We start from the raw sequence: 13,966 nt of genomic DNA, 5'->3' as shown, positions 1-13,966 counted from the left end.
GAATACCATTTTTTTATTTTTTTTCTATTTTTAAGGGTTTCCCAATATTTTCCCTATTTTAAAATAAATTTTGGTGGCGACTTCATTGAATTCGAGAAACACCCGAAATTTCAGGCCGCGACAGCTGGCGACTCCACTGGGGAAATTTTAGAGAGTCAGGCCTAATAAATTAATTGTGCATAATGCTTAACTGTTTATTTTTATTTTTGTTTGTTTTTCATTTTCTTTTATTTTATGCGTTTATTATTTCTTAATAAGTATTAGTTGACATTATAATAATTTTTTAAGCTTGTAGATTATTTTTATTTATTTTTTTATTCATTTATTTATCTATTTATTTATTTATTTATTATCGTTATGGAGTTATTGAATCATAGTTATTCCACACCCTACACTTTTACTAAGACACACACTTATGAGTGGAACCTTACACTCGGGTTTGAACAAAACTTAAGTTTAGTTTCGAGGTTGTATAGTGGTAGCCTTCTGGATGTACATCCTGTTTGGTTAGCATGAAAATATCACCTAGAGTTTGATCTTTGGGGGCATTATTACCCCAAATAGTTTACCTATTGTTGTTGACAATATTCCAAAATGAGATTATTGTCTCTAGGAACCATGTTTAGAACTATAGAGCCACCCTTGTGAGAATTTCAGTACATAAGTCAATAGACCCTTTCATCATAAGAATATACTATAGAGGGAGGAAATCCTTATCGATATACTGGGCAACCACCGAGTTTGGATGCAATTTCTGAAGTGTTGAAAATCGACATAAGAGAGTTGACAAGTACAAAAGAGGAAAAATGAGCCCTTCACGGTTTTTCATGAAAATATCTTGAGCAAAAGTGTCAGGATTTAGTCGTTAAAAAAGAATGGAGTTCTTTTATAGATGTTTTGGCTCTAATTATCTATGGTATTGTTTATTCCCAAACCTTGATAATTTTTTAGATTTTTCTTCCATCAATGTCTTCTTAGCTTTTAACAAACATAATCAAAATCCAGTTCTCGCGATTCTTGCTGATGTATACTACTATCTACATATGCGACATGAGAAGAAAGGGGGAACAATTTTGTGTTGTGCTCCAGTGTTGTATACCTGGTTCATGTCTCATATGTTCAAGATAGGGTATCACGTTGGAATTAAAAATAATTGTGAATGGGCTCAAAGTATAGCTAGCCTTACTAGGGACACAATTTCATGGTATCATAGAGAACAAGGGGTGGAGGAAGTAATATGTCAATGCGGAGATTTCCCAAATGTGCCTCTCATGGGAACCAAATGATGTATTAATTACAATTTGGCGGTAGCTTTGAGACAGCTTGGCTACCCTATGTTGGAAAAACCAGATGATAAGTCGTTTGAAGCTTTTGTTTTGCACAATACGGGTATAATAGACCCACCGATGTTGCGAAGGATAAGTCGAGCCTAGGAAATGATCATTAGAAAAGGAAAAGTACTTGGATGCAGAAGTTGCAGCACAAAAGAACCCTATCAACAATGGGTAAAGAATAGAGTCCAAGAAATCAAGATGCCTTTCCACAGTACACCCTCGAATGATCAGGAAATATCTGAACCTACCCTTGTTGCTAATGAAGAAATAGAAGAAATCAAAGCATCATTGTTAAAATATGAAGAGTATAAAAAAGAGCTACAATTGAAGTTATAAAAAGTCTCCCAAGAGAATGAGAACTTACGATCAGAAAACACATGTAAAAGTCAGTTTATTGAAAGAAGCAATAAAAGGTTGAAAATTGAAAAAGAAAATAAACTAGACATACAAAATTGTTTGAGAGGTGCAAATAAAGAGTTAGATGTGCGAAAGCAAGAAAATAATGCAGTTATCGAAGAGGCCTATATGTGGAAGTAGTTGTGGACAAAATCAGCAAGCTCTGAGAAGAGGATAAAAAAAGAGTTTGAAGATTTAAAGAAACCGTTGAAAGAAATGTTAGCTGAGTATGAGAGTTGAGTAAGGAATGAGAAGCAACACAAAGAAGAAATTGAAGAACTACTCTCAAAATATCAAGACGCACTAAGAACAGAAATAGAGAATTCTAGTGAGTTGAAGAATTACATTGATTACCAAGAAAAGATCTATAGTGACCCAAAGGACGAAACCATATATTGGGAGAATCGTTTTAAGATGTTTCTAGGTCAATTGAACAATCAAGAGATCTATAAAGAGCTGGAGGATAAAGGAAGACATTGGAAAGACTACTTTTCAAAATAGGCAATGCTAGCTAATCAAGCAGTCTTAAAAATTCCAAAGCATCTAAGAGAGATTGATGCGGTAATGCATCCGTTGAATACTCCATTGAAAGTCTACAAGTTCGTTGAATATTGCAAAAATTTGTTAGAAGAATTGGAGGAAAAGATTGGTTGTCCTATTAAAAGAGAAGATTGAAATCACATAGTCAATGTAGTTTTTAATTTGAATATGATGTACTCTTTTTCTTATCAATGAAGGATTTTCTATTTCGATTTCCAGTCCTCATATTTTCTTCACTAATAATTTGTTCTTTCTATTACCTAAGGCGTATGATTCCCCATTATCCAACTATCTTAATTAACTAATTTATTTCATTTCCATCACATTCATATTTTAATACTCCTAGAAATTTTATTTATTTATTGGCTTAATTGCACTTTTGGTCCCTCTATTATAGGTGAAAATTGAAAGTAGTCCCCCCATTTTGTTTCTCCCCAATTTTAGTCCCCCAAACAGAATTTGAGTCCAAATCATGATGAGTTGTCATTTTTTTAATGATGTGTCAATAAAAAGCTGACGTGGCAGACGCTTACGTGGAATAAACTTATTATTATATTATTTCTAATTAAAAAATATAATTTATATTTTTAAAAATCATTATTATAGTTGTTAAAAATCATTATTAAAAATAAAATTTAATTGTTAAAATTAAATTAAAAGAAAAAAACACCTAAAATCAAAAATCCTAAACAAATAGTGGGAAAAAAAAAAGGACAAAACTCAAAAATCTCTTGTTTGTCCTTATTGTTTTGAGAATCGGAAACACTCCAAACAGCTTGAGGCGGTGCATTGGTGGCATAATAATCATCATCGTCATCCACATCGGCTCACGAAGTCGCATTCAATGGTGCCAGAGCCCAAAACACCTGAGATTCCAAATAAAATTTAATTGTTAAAATTAAATTAAAAGAAAAAACACCTAAAATCAAAAATCCTAAAAAAATCCTAAACAAATAGTGGGAAAAAAAAAGGACAAAGCTCAAAAATCTCTTGTTTGTCCTTATTGTTTTGAGAATCGGAAACACTCCAAACAGCTTGAGGCGGTGCATTGGTGGCATAATAATCATCATCGTCATCCACATCGGCTCACGAAGTCGCATTCAATGGTGCCAGAGCCCAAAACACCTGAGATTCCGATTCAGATTCCAATTTTGCCGATTTGGAATTGGATGAACCCTTACTCTTCCGTTCCTTATCCGATTTCTTCTTCTTCTTCAGAGTATCAAGCGCCGCAAAAACGTTCGTGTTGCTAATTACCAACGAACCATCGTCCCTTCTGCTTCCACCCCCAACCATTGTTATCAAACAACAAAAACCGCTTTCGTTGATTAATACACTTAAATTCGAAGACTTAGCACGCTTAAGATAACGGTTTCAATTGTCGGTTCAAATCAAAATAGTGACGCAATCGACTTCAATCTATCTCTAAAATGAAAAAAATTGGAAGAAAAAAACGTGAAACGGTAGTTCTGATTATTGAAATGTTAACCTGATTTAACAAAAGATTAAATCAGAAGCAGTTTGAGATCTGAGAATAGGGGAAAATCGGAAAATATAAAATGAGGGTAGAGTGAAATTAGGGTTTGGAGAAGAATCGAAAAAGTGTGGTGAATGTAAAAAGAAAAAGAGTAAGAGGTAGAGAATGAGATAGAGTTCTGGGCAGCTAGCTGGGATTTGTTTAGGATTTTTTATTTTAGGTGTTTTTTTTTTTAATTTAATTTTAACAATTAAATTTTATTTGTAATAATGATTTTTAACAATTATAATAATGATTTTTAAAAATATAAATTATATTTTTTAATTAGAAATAATATAATAATAAGTTTATTCCACGTAATCGTCTGCCATGTCAGCTTTTTATTGACACGTCATTAAAAAGAATGACAACTCATCATGATTTGGACTCAAATTCTGTTTGGGGGACTAAAACTGGGGAGAAACAAAATGGGGGGACTACTTTCAATTTTCACCTATAATAGGGGGACCAAAAGTGCAATTAAGCCTTATTTATTTAAAAAAAAAAACAGAAAAAATCAATAAAGCTGTTTCCCCGACACCCTTATTGGACGCGTGCGAATTCCAAGATCATGGATGAACTCGAGCAAAACCAAGAGGTGATAAGAGCATATGTCAATCAACTGAAGAAAAGGTCGATCGAATCTTGGAAGCTATACAGGCTTTGGCAAGGAAGGAGAATACAAATGGGGATCCTCCGATTGTAAATGAAGAACACCAAACTACTCCTTCTCATCCATCGGGTTTTACCCCGACTAACCAACAATTTCACACAGTAGCTATGCAATTTCCTATATCTGGTCTCCCACCTGGTTATACTCCGCCTGTAGTCATCCACCTCGTGGACAATAACCAGAACCACTCAGTTGTCAACCCCCAAAACTTAAACCAATCACAAATCCCACCTCATCAGGGCTATGTGCCACCCCAAAACACTATACCCACAGAAAATATTCCGTATGGTGTACCTCAAGTTCCCCATTTTGATGCTAACGGGAATTGGCGCCAACCTCACATTGGCGATGATACACAATCAAAGAAAAAATTCCATGTCTTAGAAGAGCGAATAAAAGCAATTGAGGGGCATAATTTTTATGGTCTCGAAGCTTTCGACATGTGTTTGGTTCCTGATGTGACTATCCCTCCAAAATTTAAGGTTCCTGACTTTGAAAAATACAAAGGCAACACATGTCCTAAAAATCATCTAATTATATATTGCAGAAAAATGACTTCTCATGCTCATAACGATAAACTTCTCATTCAATTTTTCCAAGACAGTTTGAGTGGGGCATCCTTAAGTATGTATATGCATCTCGAGCGAAATCAAATTCGTTCATGGAAAGACCTAGCTGATGCCTTTTTGAAAGAATACAAGTACAATATTGACATGGCCCCTGATAGGATGCAATTTAAAAATTCATTGAAAAAGGACAACGAGGCTTTCAAAGAATACGCACAACGGTGGAGGGAAATGGCATCACAAGTAAAACCTCCTTTATATGAAAGAGAAATGGTTGGTATGTTTATGGATATTCTCCAGTCGCCTTTTTATCATAAGATGATTGGGAGTATGTCACAAAACTTTTTTGACCTTGTCATGATAGGAGAAAGGATAGAAAGTGGGATGAGGAGTGGCAAGATTGTATGTGCAGCAACTAGCATAAAAAGACCCCAAGCGACATTCACAAAAAAGAAAGCAGGGGACACTAATGTTGTAATGGTAAACCCCAGAGTCTCCTATTTTCCACCCATTAATTCTTATCGACCCCCAAACTTCCAGCCCCCGATACCACAAACTCCTTACATTTCTTATCCATATTTGGCCGCAACCACACAAGTTTCATACCCTCAATATCACCCTTCAAGACCACCTTTTTATCAACCACCACCTACCGCATTTTCCCAACAAAGTCAATTGAACCAAAATCCAATCTCAAATCACTACAGACCACCTGTCAATCGAGAAAAAAGGATAACCCATTTTGACCCAATTCCCGTCACGTATAGCCAATTGTTGCCTCACTTACTTCAAAATTCAATGGTAGTCCTGAGGCAATTGAAACCTCTAGAACCACCATTCCGGAAATGGTATAATCCAAACGCTAGATGTGAATACCATGCCGGAGCTGTGGGGCATTCCGTCAAAGATTGTCAAGCCTTAAAAACTAAAGTGCAAGAATTGATTAATTCAAAATGGCTCACCTTCAAGGAAGACGGTCCCAATGTAGGAAATAATCCTTTGTCGGGTCACGGAGATGCCACTCTCAATCTCATTAAAGAAGAGATAGACCAGTACACAAAAGATGATTATGTATCGACCATAGAGCCATGCATCGAAAATGATAGATCTTTTCCAAGACCATTGGAAATCCTCTATAGAAAAGAGAATCCTAAGCCAACTCATAGTGGGAAAAATGCAATAATTGTCCAAGCACCAACCTCTTTTCCTTATGAAAATAACAAGGCGGTACCATGGAATTATGAAGTCATATCCCATTTAGTCAACCGCCAATCAGGCGATAGCTCTAAAAATCAAGGTACTAATGTCACCAATATTTCAGGGATTGGTGGGATGACCCGTAGTGGTCGAGTATACACTCTTGAACAACTCAGGAAAAAGGAAGGTCATGGAGAAAAAGGGAAATAGATTGTGTATCATGCCATAAAAGGATCAAAAACTTGCAAAAAGACAGTGCATGAAGAAGAAGCTAACGAATTTTTGAAGTTTATCAAGCAAAGTGAGTTTAAGGTGGTAGATCAACTAAATCAAACCCCTTCTAAGATTTTTGTTCTTTCTTTGTAATTAAACTTTGAAGCGCATAGAAGAGCACTGATGAAAGTTTTAAATGAGGCCCATGTTACTCATGATATTACTGTGGACCAGTTTGATGGAGTTGTCGGTAATATCACCGCCAATAGCGGGTTGAGTTTTAGCGATGTCGAATTACCAACTGAGGGGATGGAGCATAATAAAGCACTACACATCTCTGTGAGGTGTCATGATCATATTCTTGCCCGAGTGCTAGTTGATAACGGTTCATCGTTAAATGTCATGCTGAAATCGACACTTTCAAAACTTTTTGTTGATGGGGCTTGTTTGAAGCCGAGTGCTATGGTGGTGAAAGCGTTTGATGGATCCAGAAGACAAGTTGTTGGTGAGATTGACATGCCGATTCAAATCGGACCTCATAACTTTGGAATAACCTTCCAAGTTATGGATATTAAATCGGCGTACAGTTGCCTTTTAGGGAGACTATGGATTCACGCTGTTGGAGTAGTGACATCCACTCTCCACCAAAAGCTAAAGTTTATGGTGAACAATAAGCTAGTGATAATATATGGGGAAGAAGATATGATAATGAGTCATCTATCTTCTACATGATATATTGAAGAAGCAGAGGAAGCCATAGAGACTTCCTTCCAAGCGTTAGAAATCGTCAATGTTGTCTTCATGGGTAAAGGATTTCGTTTAAAAGAACCAAAACTATCTACCACATCATTAAAGTCTACAAAATCCATGTTGGAAGGAGGAGCTTTTGTTAAATTTGGGAAATTGATAGAAATACCAGAAAAGAAGGATAAGTACGGGTTGGGATATGTACCTACCAAAGCTGATAAAGAGAACACTGTAAAAGAAAAACGAGAAAGCAAGCTAGCTCGTTGGGAAAACAGGGTACCAAATTCACAAAAGATCCTTATTTGTGACATTCATCTAACCTTTCAAAGCGCCGGAATAATATATGATGATCAAGTGGCTGTTGTAGAAGAGGATCGTGTTGATGGTGATACCCTCAAATTGGTGTACCCTTGTTCTCCAAACACCAATCTCAATAATTAGAAGATCATCGAGTTTCCCGTGTTTATTAATTCATGTTCAAAGTAATTGTGTATTTTAACTCATTTTGCTCTACCCAAGGCTATAACGATAACTAATAGGGCACATGTATTTCAATTACGTACTTATTATTAATAAATGCATTTTTGAATTCTCCAGTTGTTTTTGTTTTTCTCTTTTCTTTTTTGGCAATCTTTATTCATATTTCTTTTTTTCCTTTTTCTTCTTAATTTAAACCATGCAGAGTCGAAAATGAATATGTTGAAAATAGAAACGCTAGAACACTTTCTTGTAATTTTGAACACCCAATTAATCACGCTGACGAGGATTGTGAAGATGATTGTGAGCCTCCCCAATAACTAGAAAGGTTAATTGAATAGGAAGCTAAGATAATCCAACCCTATCAAGAACATTTTGAGGTGATCAATTTAGGGACTGAACATGATAAGAAAGAAATTAAAATTGGCATGTCTATGAAAGAAAGTGAACGAGAAAAGTTGGTTAAACTTTTATTTGATTATGTCGATGTCTTTGCATGGTCATATCAGGATATGCTTGGGCTAGATACTAACATAGTTGAACACAAGCTACCACTCAAGCCTGAATGTGCTCCAATTAAACAAAAACTAAGGAGGATAAGGCTTGATATATCACTTAAAATTAGAGAAGAGGTCAAGAAGCAATTTGATGCTGGTTTCTTAGCAGTGGAAAAATATCCTCAATGGGTTGCTGATATTGTTCCAGTTCCAAAGAAAGATGGAAAGATTCGAATGTGTGTTGATTATCGGGATTTAAATAATGCTAGTCCAAAAGAAGATTTTCCTTTGCCTCACACTGATGTCCTAGTAGATAGCACTGCTCAATATTCTTTTTTCTCCTTCATGGATGGTTTCTCAGGGTATAATCAAATCAAGATGGCTCCCGAAGATATGGAGAAAACTACATTCATCACACAATAGGGAACTTTGTGTTATAAAGTGATGCCATTTGGATTGAAGAATGTTGGGGCAACCTATCGAAGAGCAATGGTAACTTTGTTTCATAACATGATGCATAAGGAAATAGAGGTTTACGTGGACGATATGATCGCAAAATCTCGGACCGAAGAAGACCATGTTAACTTTCTGTTTCAAAAGTTGTTTGTGCGACTAAGGAAGTTCAGACTCCATTTAAACCCTGCTAAAGGCACTTTTGGTGTAAGATCAGACAAGTTACTTGGGTTTATCGTTAGTCAAAAAGGGATAGAAGTGGACTCAGATAAAGTAAGAGAAATACAAGAAATCCCCGCTCCACGCACAGAAAAAGAAGTTTGTGGCTTTTTGGGTAGATTGAATTACATTGCTAGGTTCATATCACATCTCAACGCTACATGTGAGCCAATTTTTAAGTCGTTGCGCAAAGACCAAAAGTTTGAATGGAATGATAATTGTCAAAAAGCTTTCAAAAAGATTAAGCAGTACTTGTCAAAACCTCCAATCTTAGTGCCTCATGTTCCTGGGAAACCGCTTATTATGTATCTGATAGTACTTGACGATTCAATGGGTTGTGTACTGGGGCAGCATGATGAATCTAGTAAGAAAGAACATGCTATTTATTATTTGAGCAAAAAGTACACCAGTTGTGAAACAAGGTACTCACTACTTGAACGAACATGTTGCGCATTAGTATGGGCTGCTCGTCGATTGAGGCAATACATGTTATGTCATACAACTTGGTTGGTGTCTAAAATGGACCCAATTAAGTATATCTTTGAGAAGCCTGCTCTTACTGGAAGGATTGCCCGTTGGCAGATGTTGTTATCAGAATACGATTTGGTATACGTTACACAAAAAGCTATAAAAGGAAGTGCCCTAGCAAAATATTTGGCCCAACAACCTGTAGAAGATTATCAATCAATGCAGTGTGAATTCTCCGATGAAGGCATCATGACTTTGATGGTGCTTCTAACGCGTTAGGTCATGGAATTGGGGCAATTTTGATTTCTCCGGAGAACCAGTTCACTCCATTTATGGCTAGATTGTGTTTTGATTACACAAACAACATTGCAGAATATGAGGCATGTGTCATGGGCATTAAAGTAGTCATTGAGTCAAAGATAAAAGTTCTTGAGGTATATGGAGACTCATCTTTGGTTATCCATCAAACAAAAGGAGAGTGGGAAACTCGAGATTCCAAATTGATTCTGTATCATACACATATCAAATAATTGGTAGAAAACTTCGACCATATCACTTTTCACCATATTCCTCGAGAAGAAAACCAACTGGTTGATTCCTTGGCCACGTTGTCATCAATGTTCAAAATAAGCGTCCGTCAGGATGTGCTAGTCATAAAAATTCAACAAAAGGATAAGCCAGTATATTGCTTATCGATAGAAGAAGAGCTTGATAGCAAACCATGGTTTTATGATATCAAATCCTATGTTAAGAATAAGGAATATCCATTAGGTATTTCAGAGAACAACAAGAGGGTTTTGAGGAGGTTGTCAATGAACTTCTTCTAAAATGGTGATGTGCTTTATAAGAGGAATCATGATATGGTTCTACTCAAATGTGTGGATAAAGCAGAAGCAGAAAAGATCATTCAAGAGGTTCACGAAGGTTCTTTTGAAACTCATGCAAATGGACACGCAATGGCAAGAAAAATCTTAAGGGCTGGCTATTATTGGTTGACTATGGAATCTGATTGCTTTAGTTACGTAAAGAAATGTCATAAATGTCAAATATATGCTGATAAAATACATGTACCGCCCACCTCTTTGAATGTTTTAACATCGCCATGGCCGTTTTCAATGTGGGGGATGGATGTTATTGGACTCATCGAGCCTAAAGCTTCCAATGGTCACCGGTTTATCCTGGTAGCTATTGATTATTTCACAAAATGGGTTGAAGCCGCTTCTTATGCCAATGTGACGAGAAGTGTGGTTGTCAAATTCATCAAAAGAGAATTGATTTGTCGATATGGCTTGCCAAACAAGATAATTACTGATAACGCGACTAATTTGAATAACAAAATGATGAAAGAGTTGTGTGATAGTTTCAAAATTCAGCACCATAATTCTTCGTTGTATCGTCCGAAAATGAATGGAGCTGTAGAAGCAGCAAATAAGAATATCAAGAAGATCATACAAAAGATGGTGGAGACATATAAGGATTGGCATGAAATGCTTCCCTTTGCATTACATGGTTATAGAACCTTTGTTCGCACCTCAACAGGGGCAACTCCTTTCTCATTGGTGTATGGAATGGAAGCGGTACTTCCCATAGAAGTTGAAATTCCCTCGATCAGAGTATTGATGGAAAGAAAACTAGAAGAGGCTGAGTGAGTTCAATCACGATTTGACCAATTAAATCTCATAGAAGAAAAAAGAATGATAGCTCTATGTCACGGCCAGCTATATCAAAAAGACTTAAAAAGGCATACGAGAAAAAAGTTTGTCCTTGAGAGTTTCAAGAAGGGGACTTAGTGTTAAAGAAAATATTGCCCATAAAAAAAGATGCTCGTGGAAAATGGACCCCGAATTACGAATGACCATATGTTGTGAAAAAAACTTTTTCTGGGGGAGCTCTAATACTCACAAAAATGGATGGAGATGACCTTCCACTTCCAGTAAATTCATATGCAGTCAAAAAATATTATGCTTAAAAAAAATGATGGGCTCGCTAGGTTGAAAACCTGAAAATGCGACCTATGCAAAAAATAGAGCATCCCGATGGATTGAAAACTCGGAAGAAAAGAGCGATCCTTGCAAAAGTTAGGGATAAACGCTTCAAACTGGGGCAATTATTATTCTTGGAAGCTGGTTATTATGATTCCTAAATTACAAGAATGACTAGCGTTTGTTATGCCTCCACCTAAATTAAACATACTCGTCCTCACATTGTAACCCCTACCTTAATTGTTTTGATTTCAATGTAACGAATGTACCTTTTCCAATATTTTCATTCGATGTTGTACGTTACACTCTTTATATACCAATCTAGTTTCATTATTGAGTGTTCTATAGTTTCAAAATTTTGTTTTATAATAATAAATGTTGGAATTTGAAATATGTGAAAATATAAAATTATTTTAAATATTTTGGCACTTGAAAATATATACACGAGAACTCATTTGATTCTCAAGATATATGAGTGTGTGAAAAATAATAAGGAGGGTAGTCATTTTAAACAATGGATTTTTGCTTCGCCTCGAAAAAAACGGCCATTCGATAGATACGAAGAGTCTTCATGTGGAAACAATAATTGTCTTTATTCATCAATTGAATCTTGGGACGTCAAAGAGCATAAGGATTGGGGAATCAAATAAATGAACAAAAAATTGATCTATAATGCATGACACACATAAATCATCCATAATTTACTCATACTCACATGATCCATGCATCCTCATTGACATTTTACCTATACTCGATGCATAACACACATATGAATCATTCATACCTTATCGTTCGAATTGCAAGTATCATATACTTATTCTCCCTCTTTATCTACCTTCAAGATTGGACCAATTACGATCTATGCATCGGTAAACAATCCGAAGACGATCACTTACATTTTGTCGATATACGCATCGGTAACCAATCCAAAGACGATCATTTTCGTTTCTATCGATCCGAAGACGATCATTTTTCATTCCTGTTGATCCATGCATCAGTAGTCAATCCGAAGACGATCGCTTACATTTTGTCGATCTACGCATCGGTAACCAATCCGAAGACGGTCGTTTTCATTTCTATTGATCTACACATCGGTAACCAATCCGAAGACGATCATTTTATTTCTATAGATCTACGCATCGGTAACCAATCCGAAAACGATCATTTTAAATTTCTATAGATAAACGCATCGGTAACCAATCCGAAGACGATCATTTTCATTTCTATCGATCTACGCATCGATAACCAATCCGAAGACGATCATTTTGTTTCTATAGATCTACGCATCGATAATCAATCCGAAGACGATCATTTTTAATTCTATAGATCTACGCGTCGGTAAACAATCTGAAGATGATCACTTTAATTTTTACGATCTATGTATCGGTAAACAATCCAAAGACGGTCATTTTTATTTCTATCGATCTATGCATCGGTAACCAATCCAAATACGATCATTTTTGTTTCTATAGATCTACGCATCGTTAACCAATCTGAAGACGATCATTTTTAATTTCTATAGATCTACGCATCGATAAACAATTCGAAGACGATCACTTTCATTTCTATAGATCTACGCATCGGTAACCAATCCGAAGACGATCATTTTTGTTTCTCTCGATCTACGCATCCGTAGTTAATCCGAAGACGATCATTTTGCACATTTCAAAAAAAATTGCATCATTCCCACTTTAACATTTCAAGGGCACTTTAATACATGTGTTCGTTATTGGACAAAATTTAGGTCCTTATATTTACTTATCTCTTACTTCTTGATAATATGAAAATGAAAACCATTGTTATTCCTATTTTCATATTTTTCAAGTAAAATACAATTAAATAGGGGCAATTGTAGTACCCTAATTTTGTCCAATTTATTAAAAATAAATCAAAAAGGAAATATATATTAAAAAGGGAAATAAAAATAATTACAATAAATAGGCTCATCAATTTACAATTTCAAATCTAATTACAATTCTAAAATCAAATAAAATTACAATTTCCATTTCCAATTACAATTACAATCAAATTGCAACCAAAAATAAAACCAAATTAAATTACAATAAGAATTAGGTCAAACTATTTCAAATTAAGTCAACCTACTTTGGCTCTGTTTTGTTGTTGTTGTTGCCTTTCTATTTTTTATGCAGTGTCATGGTTGAAGCACTAGTCTTTGCTTTGTAACTAATTAGAGAAACACAAAAACATAATTTATAAGTTAGTTTTTGTACACATCATGCAGAACAAAGAGACAAATTTTCGAGTTAAAAAAAAAAAAAAAAACTAAAGGACAAATAAAAACTCAGCAATGAACAGATCAAAACAAAATAATCTAAAATTATGAAGGAATCAAAGGTGCAGAAAAATGCAGATGATGAGCAAAGAATTTAAACATCAAAATAGGATCTGGAAACAGAGGCACATACAAGAAAGCAACTAAACATATAAAAAAAAAAAAACTCTATAAATACACCTTATCAAATTTCAAAAGGGAGGGGATCTGAGATTAACACTACTGATATAAAAAAAAACGGATACAAAGAAGGAGAAAAAGGAAGAAATTAGAGGGTGCAATAACAAACGATAAACAACAAACAACAAACGCAGAGGTATTTTTTAGACAATAAATCCGTTTATTTATCTTCATTGTACAACTAATTTTTTTGTTTAAAAAGATGTAGATTTTTT

Source organism: Cicer arietinum, chromosome 3 (genome assembly GCF_000331145.2).
Source record: "Cicer arietinum cultivar CDC Frontier isolate Library 1 chromosome 3, Cicar.CDCFrontier_v2.0, whole genome shotgun sequence".
In the NCBI taxonomy this organism is placed as follows: Eukaryota; Viridiplantae; Streptophyta; class Magnoliopsida; order Fabales; family Fabaceae; genus Cicer; species Cicer arietinum.
The sequence above is the reverse complement of the archived record's forward strand: the minus strand, read 5'-3'. Positions refer to the sequence as shown.